Below are 13,389 nucleotides of genomic sequence, written 5' to 3' on the forward strand. Positions count from 1 at the left end.
CGTTTTCTCATTTTATGGCCTCAGAAGCCCTCTTGGGTTTTATCCGAGCCATTGTACTGATGAACAAACCGTTCGAAGGAAGCTCAGCGACTGGCCCAGCTCAGCCTTGTGCTGCGACCTACACCCTGGTCCCCGCCTCTCCGCTTTGTAGTCTGGGTTGACCAGCTGTTCCTGACCACACCGTGCACAGCCACAACGCAGACTGGGTGGGGTATCAGCGCCAGCCCCTGGCGGGTAAGAAAACCCCCGCCAGGATGGCTGTGACTGTCATCACCAATGTCAGCTGAGCTTGGGTGAGTGAGGCCTCAGAGAAACATTTGAGGCAGCGACAGTAGCCATTTCCACCTGAAGCCGGGAGGTCATCCAGTGTGATTTGGGAATGGTGTAGCTGAAATCTCAGATAGTTAACATAAAACCTCTATGTCTGAATGGGATTATTACTAGAGTGGTCACATAGTTTATTACCTGAATGTAGATACTTTTTGAGAGTGAAGTGCTAGCCAATGCAGGACTGCCCAATACCCAAGATGGTAGCCATCTTATTTCGCATCTATCCATCATGCTTATCGAATCTCCATCAACTCTTGAAAGGACTAAAGCCAAATGTTAGGGAAAAAATGGGAAAAAACCTAGATTTATAACAAGAGGGGAAGCAGCAAGTAAATTTTACCTTATCTACTTGAGGGTGTATTATGCAGAAATCACATTATAGTTAGGAGGATTATATAGCAAAATGAAAATATTTATGATCTGCATAATAATTTCAAGTGAGAAAGCAGAGCAAAATTTTATCCACACTGTAGCTACAACAACATAAAACTATGCATAGAACAAAAGAGGAGTTGGAGAAAAATTTACATGGTAACAATTACGACAGATCCAAACATTTGCTTCTGTGACAGCATGGCAGGGAGGTGCAGGGGTGGGAGGAGAGCCCGGACGGTTTGTAAACCTCCTTCACTCTCTTATCTCAGAAGATTCTAGAAAGTTCTACCACTCCAGAGAAATGGATAGATGAATGGATACCTACTCAGCCAATAATGTGTAGAGGTTACCTTTTGTTGATATAGCTAATTTTTTATTTGATTCTCAAATACTCTGAAAAGGAATATATTGCAATTATAATGAAAAATTGTTAACAAATTTAAAAATTAGCTTATGGGATAAGTTTACATTGAGACAGTCAAATTGAGAGCATTTAGTTAAATAAAATAATCTCTAAGGCAGTTGTGAGTCTCTTGCTTCTCTGTTCTCAAGTAGTGATGGGTGGGGAAGGGGACACTTCGGGAATGTCTGCAGAAAGAACCTTGCCAATCTGCCATAGAAGGAAAAGAGGGAGGAACGGAAGCTTGTTGTCTTGGTCACTGATCTTCTGGGAACTGCACTGTCCCTGCCAATGACTCTCCCATGAGCATTTGAATCAATGGTCCAAGGGGCCAGCTTTCTCCAGGTACAGTTTTTCTAAAGAGATGACAAAGTGGGGTTTTCCCCTTTATTCTTTGCCTCAGAGGACTACCCCCCAGTTTGTCTATTTCTTCTTGAGTTCCAAGCCTGTAATCACAAAGGCATCAGCCAGACCACCTCAAAACACCTGCCCCCAACGCATACACACTGTTCATTCTCTCAAGCGGAGGTGGTAAGATTACTATCAAAACTCAAAAACATTTCCTTCCAGAAGAACTCACTCCCAGGCAGCATAGGGTGGGTCTCTGATGTCAGCAACTTACACAACAAATGTATGCCACTCACTGACGGACCATCAAAGCTAGCCCTTAGATGCACTTGCCACATCGCAAGTGCCATCCCAACCGCTGACATGTATTTACTTAATGTTCATTACCTCGGTACCTACTAAGTAGGTGCTGTATTTATTTCCCCTTTATAGATGAGTAAATCGAGAGACATTGAGGTCTCTGCCAATCTGATGTAGCAGCAGGACAGTGGGTTAGAAGATAAGGGCCCAGTGAGGGTTCCTCCTGGGGAGTGGGCGGACTCACTTCAGAGGCAGTAACGGCTTCGGGCTGGGGCAGGGGGGCTTTGGAGCCCAGGGCTGGTGGTTCCATCTAGATGCTCTTAGCCCAGCTAGAGCAGGAGGAGCTCGCTTGGGATGCTTCAGGGGTATAACTCCGGTGTCATTCAAGCCACATGGCCTCCAAAACAAATTCCTGGCCAACCTGGAGTGTCTTCGGGGGACATCTATACATTCCTTTTTGGGTGATAAACTCTGCAGTCGGTGAGCAAGGACTCTTGACTTCTATAACTGGGATCTGAAGGTGACGGCCCGGGCTTGGAGTGGCGTCCCCACAGAGCACGTGTTCTGGGAGCGTGCTTCACGAGTCGCTCTCCCTCACTCTTCACTCACCGGGCCCTCGTGCTGCTCTTAGTTTCTGAAACTTTTCTTCAGGGACCAACCCACTTACCATTTTCCCATCCAAACCTAACTCAGGTTGGTATGTGGGTTTGATGTCCTCACCAACTTGGATCAAGGAGTAGAAGCTGCCGTGCTGTGATGAGGGCTGGCGTCGGGCTTGGAGAACGTGGCCATCAGTTACGGTTGTCTACCGTAAGTGTCCAGCGGGCGGCTTTCTGAGTACCGGGCTGTCTGACTTAACTTCAAGAATTCTGGAAGAAAAGGCCTTGGTTAAACGAATTCATATGAAATTTTAAGTAATGCGTAGTTCTCTAGAAGGACAGATGATTTAAAAGAGTCGCTTGCATTAGTTAGAACACTGGTTAAGTTGCTTTAACAAGAAGTAATCTGGTGGCGCAAATAAGAAGTCAATTTCTTTTGTATGTAACAGGACAGACAGGGCAGTTGCCACACAGCTTTCTTGGTGGTTTGAATTGCTGTCTTCTCCTGGTTCTGGAAACGACTGTCCTTAAATGCCCTGGAGGTTAGATACACCACCTTTACTCACACTCCTGCTACACCTGACTCCGAGGGATCTTGGGAGGAGCAATCTTGCCCTGGACAGCAGGTGCCAGCTCCCGCTCACTAGAAGGAAACAAGAAGGTCTGGACCCTGGGAGTCACTTAGGAATCCTCACCACGTGTACTTTCCTAGTAAAGTTCCTAAAGGTCTTAGGAGAGCGGAGCTGTAGAATGAAGGGTTTTGGAACATGCATGCAGGCAATCTTTATTTGGCATTTCCTCTGACCTGCCCCCGAGCAATTCCCCACTCTGCCCTTTGGATTGGGACACAGGTTTCTGCCAGTACAGTTTAACACCATCCTGCAATTGCTTTGGAGTATAAGATCTCTCCTCTTGGACCCAACATGGCACGTGTCCCCTCAGGGCCAGCCGGGCTCCGGGTTTGGTGGCAATGAAAAGTGGTGGGTAAGTGTTGAGGACAATCAGTCCTCCCCTTACAAGTCAACTTCCTTGGGCAAGATTGTGATGGGATCACAATCTTGTTCCTTTTTGTCTTCAGGCAAAGGAAGGCTCGCTAGTGTCCTCAACCAGGTGAGGAGAAATTACTTTTTGGGCAAGGAACACTCGAAGGGGCCATACTAATCTTCTCTGTATCGTTCCAATTTTAGTATATGTGCTGCCGAAGCGAGCACAAGGAACACTCAAAGGATACTAGGGTCGTAGGTTCTCAAAACTTTCTAAGTCAACCCAATGGACCCATTTCAGTGGTCAGGGTGTTACTTTTCCCAATTGATGCCCTAATTCTGCATAAGAGGGTTGCCAAGCTGTGAATTCAAAGCACTATTTAATTCTGCGACTCCAAGAATCAGCTTTGGGGATTGATTTTTGGCTGTACCAGTCCTGCAGCTGTAAGAGTCAGGATAGCCTTTAGGCCTCCCAGGGAGCATTCTGCCAGCTCTGATTCTTCTTGAGCTCAGAGTTCCCATCCTGAGGCTTGCGGTTTTTCTCCCGTGAGCTGTCCCAGGCAGTCAGACCCAGCCCTCCTGAGCACCCCCCGTGGCGTCTGCATTCCTGCCCCGGTCGATCACCAAGGGCACAGCTCCTTGCTCCTTGCTCCCTGCGTCCTTCATCTCAGGCCACAGGGGGTGTGCCCACAGAGGGGTGATGCTGCTGCTCTACGTACTGACCTCAGCATGGAGCCCATCACTGGATCCAAGCTCAGTGCTGTTTGGGAGCCTGCCCAGTGCTGGAACCTGCTCCTGGTCCTCAGCCCTGTGTTAATCGGGGTCTGATGAGGAGCACAGAAGCACGCTGTGTTTCCATGCAAGAGACTCAACCCAGGTAGCTGGTGACAAGGGTGCTGAGATGCTTAAGAAAAAAAGAAGAAAGGGGGTGCCAAAGGAGCCAAAGGAAAGAGGGGTGTTACCCTAAGGTGTTAGCCGCTCTCGTCCTAGAGTGGGAGCGCGGGGGCCACACAAGAAACCACTGTGGGAGCTGGAAGGGCAGCAGGTGCACCTGAGTCCACAGCCACTTGGCCTCTGCCGTCACTGGTGCATCCGCAGAGATCCAGCCCCGTGGCACAACACCTTCCTTCATTTGGGACCTCGGAGAGTCAGGTGGTTCGGTGCCACGGCGGTCAGGGTATGTGGCTTCCCTGGAGGCGCCGGGGAGAACCATTACCGTGGCAATCTCTGCATGGCTCCTCCTGGGCTATGCTGAGCTTTTGGGCCAGAGAGGGACGGGTCTGAGACAGCCTTTGTAATTACGGAATACAGACTTTGCCTGGCAGTTGAAGGAAAGCTTGAGTGATGAAATGAGTCATGCGTTCTTTTCTGAAGAAGAAACCCGCTTGGTGGTAAAGAGATTTCCAGAGATAATCATCTCATTTTTCCTGTCCTTTTCATCTTCGCTTGAGGCAAGGCAGCTACCTTCTGGTTGTGTGGAAGTGTGAAATGACAGTTGATATTGTGTGTCAAGGTGGCATCTCTATTCAACGTTACCTTAAATATTCGGTCTAAATATAGGTCGGAATAGAGTGTTCTGAGAAAGGAGAGTCAGTTCTGCTTCCTGGCACAGCTGAGGGGTGGTGAGTGAAATATTAGAATTAGCTGAAACTGAGAACATGTATTATACGTATCTTACGCATTTTCAAAGCATTAGAATGTAATGGGATCTCTTGAGCCTCTTTGCTGTTTATCTTACCCGCAGTGGAAGACAGTAATGTCTTCTTGCCTCACGTCAGCTTTGAAAAATACAATTAAAAATAAACCTTGCATATTTCATGCTCAGAAATTGCATCTTATTTTAAAAGTTATTTTAAATAGAGGATTAATTTACATACCATGAAGTGCATGGGTCTTAACTGCACATCCTAGTGGATTTTGAAAAATGTATGCATCTGCGTAACTTACACCCCAGTCAAGATATGCACTAGTCCCGACACTCCAGAAAGTTCCTTTCTGGTCCAGGCCACCCCACCCTCACCCCCTCCCTCCACCAGAAGCATGCTCTGCTGTGACTTTTATCACCACGAAGTGGGTTCGTCCATGTTGTGTGTGCGTCGATCGTTCATTTGTATTGATGAGCAGAATCCACTGCGTGAACATCCCACGATCTGTTCATCTGCCTTCCTTTGGAAGGACATTTGGATCCTTGCAGTTTTGAGGGTGGTGCACAGAGAGCCAACGCACACTCGCAGGCAGGTCTTCTGGGACATACGTCTTCACTTCTCTCTGGTCTGTGACGAGGCGTGGCAGGACTGTGTTAAAGGCTAGGCATGTGTTTAACTTGACAAGAATCTTCTAAATGCTTTCCACGTTGACTGGTCCAGTTAACACTCCCGCCAGCATAACTGCCATGAAACAAGCAACAGGCTCATCTGTGGACAAGAAATTTGGAGGAGCCCTTGGGAGACAATAGCAGATTGGAGCAGATTGTCAGAGAATGGAAAATCCACAGCACAGAAGCTCTTCTACAAAGCTTGGAGCCGTTTCATTCTGAGTGGAGATCAAGAACAAGGAGGGGTTCCCCAGAGTCACCAAGGGGCTCCTGGTTGTGTCAACAACAGGCATCGCTGGAAGACGTCCCCAAACTTTGGAGAAAGTGTGGGTGGAGCTAGAGACCCCAGGAGGAGGGGGAAGTCGCTCCCCTGGGTGACCAGTACCAGTTGGTTCCTTCTGGAAGGATACCCCTCACCTCCAAGGTTGGGAGACAACAAACTCAGAATCAGCCTCCCTCAGGATTCGGGCAGGAATTCCCGGGCAATCACGGACTCACAGGGAATAAAACTCCACCAAACGTTTGAGAAAAAGCGATTCTAAACAAAGAACGGATGTCTGAAACAATGCTAAAAGAGCAAAACCAGAGATTTTAATAGAGTCAGCGATAATCCTCAGGAGCCATTTGAGATAAAATCCGGTCTGCCGTCCTCCCGTGGGTGCATTTCTGAACGCGCTCTTACCGAGGGACTGGATGTGCGTGCAGATGGGTTAATCCAGGAATGCGTTCTGAAGTAGAAGAGCCCGTGTCCTGATCACAGCAGTCCCCACCCGTGATGCTGCCTCTCCAGAAACATGTTTCTCAGCTTCCCTTTGAGTCGAAACCTGGCGCTGCAGGCAGGGAGGAGGCAGAGTGTCTCCTGAGTCGTCATTTTGTGTGGTTGTTGTTGGAGCGCTGATTCCTGCCCCCACTGTCCTATGAATTTACTTGGTAAGCTGGGGATTGACTCTCAGTGGGTCTCAGGGGGGCGGCCAGCCTCAGCGAGATCCCACATTGCCTGGAGCCACATGACCCCATAAACTGTAGGGCCCCATGTGGGAGACACGCCACTGGTTACCCCATACTGGAATGAGTCATGACTGCTGTTTAACAGCCAAGACCAAGGCCATGCCACAGGGTCGTTGAGCTCAGATCTTTTCCTGGCATCCCTGGCGAGGGGTTAGGGAAGGGTTGGTTGTGTCTGTGGTGTGTGACAAGAGCCCCCGACAGACAGACAGACAGACAAATCCACTGACCGGGCAGCTCTGGCGTGGAAGTCTTTCAAACACGCGGAAAGGGCCAGAAGGGGAGGGCGACACACTCACATCTAGCTTAATTGACAGTAAGTGTGAACGAGGGGAAAAAGGATGGGACAAGTCCGTGTCTAGCATCATGACGATTTTGATGGAATGCGGAGGTCGTAATTAAGGCGTAAGGCTATTGCTGTCCCATCATGATTCTAGAATCCCACAGTATCCCAAAGTGCAAGAGTGTTTAACTGGACAAAAGCAGGATATCGAGACGTCAGATATTTATTTCAGGAGCGAGCGGTGTTTTTGGATTTATGCTGCTGACTCTGAATTGCCTCTATTCCGCTAAACCCATATTTGGGTTTCATTTTGTCCTTTAGCTTGTTGTAAATGTAAATTTTAATTATAAACATTTCTGCAAGAAATGTACATGTTTGGGGCAGATGGGTTATGTGGGTGGGCTGTTGCATACACAGGCACCATGACAGAAAAATCTATAGTAATTCATTAGAAGCAAGTGGACCCTTTTAAAAGTGTCTCTGATGTCCCATTATCGTGTTTGCAAGGGTGCTGCATTTTAGTGCACAATGATGCTGCGATGACCCTTTTCTCTTTGCCTGGGACTCGCATCTCTCTGTTGAAACCGGCTCTATGAGTCAACACAGCAGAGAAGGCCGGGCTGCTTGTCGTTCTGTGGGCGAGCAAGCCAGGAGAGCGGGGCTTCCCCTTGCGGGCATGGGCGCAGCTTCCCGCGAGACTCCCTGACGCCTGATGCTGCCCTTGCTGCTCTAGGTGGCCTTCCTCCCCTTCCAGCACCTTTGTTTGGGCCTGGATGGCTCAGGGGCAGCAGTCACCCTTCCTGCCGTGACGGTGGTGACTGGTGAGTGGGCATCCAGGCCGAATTAGCATTTAACTCTGAAAGTGTTCAAGACCTTCAAAATAGCGCTTACCCTTTCTCCATGCCCGGCCGGGCGCTATTTGCTTATTATTGTCCTCTCCTCTTTTGGTCTAGTCTAGCCGCATCTTTCATTTTTCAGAAAATGCTAACTTGACTTCACTTCTGTCTAATAACCTAGTGTTAAAATTCTGCCCTATATCATCCTCCACTAATGAAAGGTAGCCCCTTCTCTCCACCACAAAATATTTGTCTCCAGGAAACATGTTACAGGCAGGAAAGCAGTATTCTGGGCTATGGCTGGGGTGCTCGATGGGAAGCCCTCTCTTAAAGAAAGGGAATGACCCTCTAAGTCTTTGGAAGTAACCAATACTTGGCTGTTCCAAAAACGGCTGGAACTCCTCCTCCACCTCCCACTGGGATGTGGCCAAACCTGGAGGCCGCTTTCATCCCAACCTGCCTGGCCTGCCGCCTGCAGAACAGTCCAAAGTCTTCCTGCTGCCCTTCGCACTCCCGGGTGGGGGATGGGAGTGGGGGATGGGAGAGGCTTCTACCACCTCCCTCGGAAACCGTCCCTCTGCAACCTCATCTTTTCTGAGAATATATTCTATTTTCCTAGCACTGCTTTTTCATCTAGGCAGCAATATGTTTCTTGAAAAGAGATTTTATTCAGAGTTAGCCTCTGTGGAATAAAAAATTAGGCAATTTGAAAAGATAGATATTGCTTCCTCCAAACAGATAACTTAAACACACAAGCCACGAGTTGTACACACACACACACGCGCGCGCGTGCGCGCGTGCACACACACACACACACATGCGTGCACACACACACACATTTTAAAAAGCAATTACCATCTGCCTGATAGAGAAGAATAGCTCTGTGGGAATTAGGTTTATTGTGTAGCTTTATAATTAGGACGCCTCCGAACAGAGTAATATCCTTATCAGAATTCATGAACAACGCCTTCTAATATTTTCTTTTTGTTTTCAAACTCATTATATAAACACCATTTTGGTTTTTGGATGGAAGAATTTAGAATGTTGTCCGGAAGGGCAGAGCATTGTTTTGCCAATGTATTTGTATTTTTTGAGAGTCAGAGGAAACACAGGCCCTGAGGTGTGGATCGCTCTCCAGGGGTCTCAGCCGTTTCCTCTCATGACGTGTGTGCGTTGAACTGCCCACCTGGTCTGAGCACCGGGGCCGGGTGTGGGCTCCAGCCCCTCCAGCCTTCCTGTTCACCCCGACGCCCCCAGGGCTCCCCCTACTCACCTTGCCCTGTCTCCCCACCGCCCCCCGCTCCCCCCCATTTCCATTCTCTCTGCGGAATAACAATCTTTCCTTTGCCCCGAGGGGCTCCTCCCCATGAGACACCCTTAGCTCACCTTCCTCAGTTTACCTGTGGCCCCTGGTGTACCGGTTACTCGGTAACCGGTTATTCAGCCAAGCTTCCACGAGTGTGGGTCGGGGCGAGGGGAGTGCTGTGTCCCTGCCCAGCCCAAGACACACATTCGCAGATCTCCCCTGCTGTGGGCTGAACTGTGTCCTCCCCACCTTCCAAACCTACACCGTGAAGTCCCAGCCCCCCAGGACTTCAGACTGCAACTGTACGGGGAGCGGGGGCCTTTATGGTAGGAATTAAGTCAAACTGAGGTCATTTGTGAGCCCCTGAGCCAGGACAACTGGTGTTCTCACGAGAAGAGGAGATTAGGTCACAGACCACACCCGCGGAGTGGGGAGTGCGGGAAGCCACAGAGAGAAGCTGGCCATCTCGGGGCCCAAGGGAGAAGCCTCAGAAGAAACCAGCCCTGTCTGTGCCAGGGTTCATCTTGGATTTCTGTCCTCCAGAACTGTGAGGAGACGACGCCTTGCTGTGGGAGTCCCAAACCGGCACACCCTGCTGAAGGAGTCGCCCGTCTGCGTTTGTGCAGAACGCGGGGCGATGTGGTTGCGCATGGATTCCGGGTCTGCTCTAGACGGCTGTGGCTTCCGTTCTCCACCCTCCTCTCCGGCTAGTTTGGGAAGCACCGCGTTGTCAAGGCTTACTTTGACGTCTGCTTGGAGCACGGAATGTGGTTGTCCTTGGGACACTGTCGTGTGCAGGGAAAAGGCGCCCAGTGGCCTTGGAAACTTAAGGGTATGGAATGATTTCCTGGACCGTCATTCTACCCTCAGTCCTCACCCCCGTTCAGACAGACAAGTACACACACTGAACCTCTGTTCCCAGGGGGCTCACTCTCTTTTTGTTTTGCTGGTACCCCTGGGGCTTCCCTTGCTTACCCCAGGATGCGGTGCTGGGACTCTCCGCGGAGCCAGGTGGGACCTGGGACAGAAGGGACAGGAGAGGAACCTGAGCCCTATTGCTCTGCCTTCATGCCTCTATCGGAAAGCACATCCCTTTAATGGATGGCTTGTCTTTTTCTTTCCCCCAAGTGAGTTACGAACTGCCCGTGACCAAGGACTTCACATTCTCTTCTGGACCTCTCAACACCCAGCAGAGCCCCTGGTACCCTAGATGCTCACCAAGGGCCCAGGGATTGTGCTGATGGGGGCTGTGTCCTTAGTGGAGGGTGTGAGGGGCAGAGGGGAATCTCCCACCCCATTCCACCCCTCCCCTTCCCTACCTTTCCTTCCCTTCCCTTCCCCAACATAGACAAGGCACCCAGTGAGATAAAAAGGGTTTTTTCCTTCCCTGTCCCCTCACCCTGTTATTAAAGGGTGGAAGAGTTAGGCCCCCAGGGCTCTGTAAGAGAAAGAAGGGGGCAGAGGAGCATGGCCGGAGGTAGCCCAGCTTAGCTGAGTTCAGCCCCTGTTGGGTGGGGGAGAGGCTGGCATCTGTGGGGCTCTTTGCTCCCCCTGCCCCGAGCTGGATGAACCCCGAAGGCACATCTGGTCCAACCCTGGATTTCGGAGACAGGCTCCCGAGTGGCAGGGCCTCTTGGAAAGCTTCAGGGACAGGAACAAAAGCCATCCCGTGGGCCTCTGGTTAGCTGTTCCTGAGCCTAGAGCTGCATCAGGTTTGGCTAGGACCTGCATTCCCCCACACATCTCCGCCGACCCTCCAGCCTGGGAACCTCTCCAAGCAAATGCAGAAGCCACAGAGGAGCCAGCTCTGGCACGGAACCCAAGTGGGCTATTTTTAAAAGTAATACACGAAAGCCATGCCTGGGACATAGACGGAGTCCGCGTGCAGAGCAGAGACTGTGCGCTGCCTCCTGTCAATACGCGAACGTCACCAGGTCTGAGGTCATGAGGACAGGTGGAATTTCCTTATTTAAAGGTTGCAGACTGCTGAGTTTTATACAACAGTAAAATTTAAAAATATTCAGATTTGGGACTTGTATTCATATATCCAGATTTGAAAATTGTGTTAAAATAGAAATACATGAGTGGAGAAATCTGGAAACTATGCCTGAATATATTACCCTGTCTTCAAGGAGATTTCCCTGAACTAGTGGTTGAAATGTGTTTATGTATTCTTAATGTCACTACCCCCAATCCTGTCATTTCCTGAGCCGGCCTCATCCACTCTCTGTTTCGTCTCTCCTTGCCCTCCCCATCCCTCCCTTGCTTCTTCCTTCCTTCTTTCCTTCCTCCCCTCCTCCCTCCCTCCCTCCCTTCCTTCCTTCTTCCCTTCCTTCTTTCCTTCCTTCCTTCCTACCTTCCTTCATCTCTCCCTTTCTCTTAAAAAACCCGAGAATATCTAACTTACAAATCATCAAGCCTAGAAATCTCCGTGGCTCATTCTGTTGAATTTTGTCTTTGACCAGAGCACCAAGAATTTCAGATTAATTGACAAACAAGTGTCGATTGGCTGTTGAGTGAGAGACCCAGAATTGGCCTAGTCTTAAGGAAGTTTCTAGAAAGATATGAGAGTCCTTTCTAATGTCGATTTCAGAAACATGCAGCCACCTGTCTACTTTCCCGTACAAATGCCATTAATAATATTATTAGTACATTCGTATAGCACTTGGGAAGCTATATTTATTCTTCGTTTCGACCAGCTTTTGTGAGTATTGAATTCTGTATGTCTGCTCATGATTCTGTGAGGCAGTCCCTACTTTTCTTAGCCTTGAACTAGCATCTTTCGTGCTTTGGCAAGACTTTTTGATTTGATAAGTAGAGGCTTCTGGCGAGTAATGTATTGGGTTGATTCTATGGACACCATCATAATTTGGGGCACATTATTTAACTTCTGGCAACTTAACTTCCCTTATTAATAAAAACAAGGTAACAGCTTGCCTCCCAATGGTTCCGTCAAGCATTCGACCTACTAAATTCTCCCAAGTTCCTGGCACATATTGGGCGTGCAGGCAACACTTGTGGCCAGTGCTTTAGTGACCTGAAAGACACGGATGGCACTTGCCTTCACCCCTATTTTCATTTCAGGCGTCTAAAGCTTCATTAATTCAATCCAGGGTTTTCTGACTTTGATATTATTAACTTTCTGGGCCAAATACCTCTTTGCTGTGGGGGTGCCGTGTGCATTCTGGGACTCGGAGGAACATCCTTGGTCTCCGCCCACCAGCTGCCAGGAGCTGCCCTTGCCCCAGCTGTGAGGACTGCAGATGTCTCTGGATGTTGCCAGTTGCTCCCTGGGGGCAAAATCACTCTGGCTTGGACTCCTGTTTTAACCTAAAAAGATTGAGTTTCTAATTAGGGACCTTCGAGCATGTAGCGAGTCCAGAGAACTCTCCAGACGCCAGGACTGCAACTCCCCACCTTGTCTCTGTGCTCACCTGTCTCAGCCCTAAGAAGGATGGGCACTTAGCACAGGAGAGACCCTGCCCAGAACTACTTTCTTAGAGACTTAGGTGAAAGCACGTGCTTTTGAGGTTGTGACTATCCCAAAGGAAGCTAATTGGTGCTGGGAATTTACCAAATCCTTAATTCCTTTGACCATTCGAGCATAAATTTGGTATTGAATTCTATATATTTACTTGTGAACATGCGAGGCTGTTCTTTAAGTCTTTAAAGAAGCCTTAAAAGAAGTCTTTTCAGAGAAATGTTGGGAGAATCTTAGGAACTGTCGTTATATCAAGCGTGTTAACTCTTTTATAGTTCTTCTATAATAAAATGTCATTTGATTCAAGATATAGGTCTACCTATCAATATCCGTCCATCCATCCATCCGTCCATCCAAAGATCTTTAGGCACAACTATACAAATTGTGTCTTAATCAAGTCCAGAGAGACTTATGCGTCTCCAATATGATATACTTCTAACTACCTTATATTTAGGTAATTATAAATATAATTACACTGTAGGAAATATTACAATAAGTTATGATATTCTATAATAAATACAATAATTACATTTAGTGCAGTTATAACATACAGTATATAATACATATCATACAATATTATTTATATATCATATACCTACATGCATATGTTGTCATAGGTGACATGATTAGATGAAGATGCTCTAGGCATATGTTCCCCAGTAGAATGGCGTTAGGCATTGCACTGGTACATGGTAGGAGGAAGGAGCACATCATCTTGTTCTCAAGGACACTTTAATTCGTTGGAGCACAGCATAGGAATTAACATAGCACATTTTCAATAAAAAAAGAAGCCTAATGTAAGAACATTATTAAATATATTTTCTTGAGG

At 48.4% G+C, this 13,389-nt stretch overlaps 1 pseudogene; it reads right to left on the minus strand.

The window, feature by feature from the left end:
• Nucleotides 1–3,499: 3,499 nt before the first annotated feature.
• Nucleotides 3,500–3,563, minus strand: LOC122898240 (annotated as a pseudogene).
• Nucleotides 3,564–13,389: the final 9,826 nt, after the last annotated feature.

Source organism: Neovison vison, chromosome 1 (genome assembly GCF_020171115.1).
Source record: "Neovison vison isolate M4711 chromosome 1, ASM_NN_V1, whole genome shotgun sequence".
NCBI lineage: Eukaryota > Metazoa > Chordata > Mammalia > Carnivora > Mustelidae > Neogale > Neogale vison.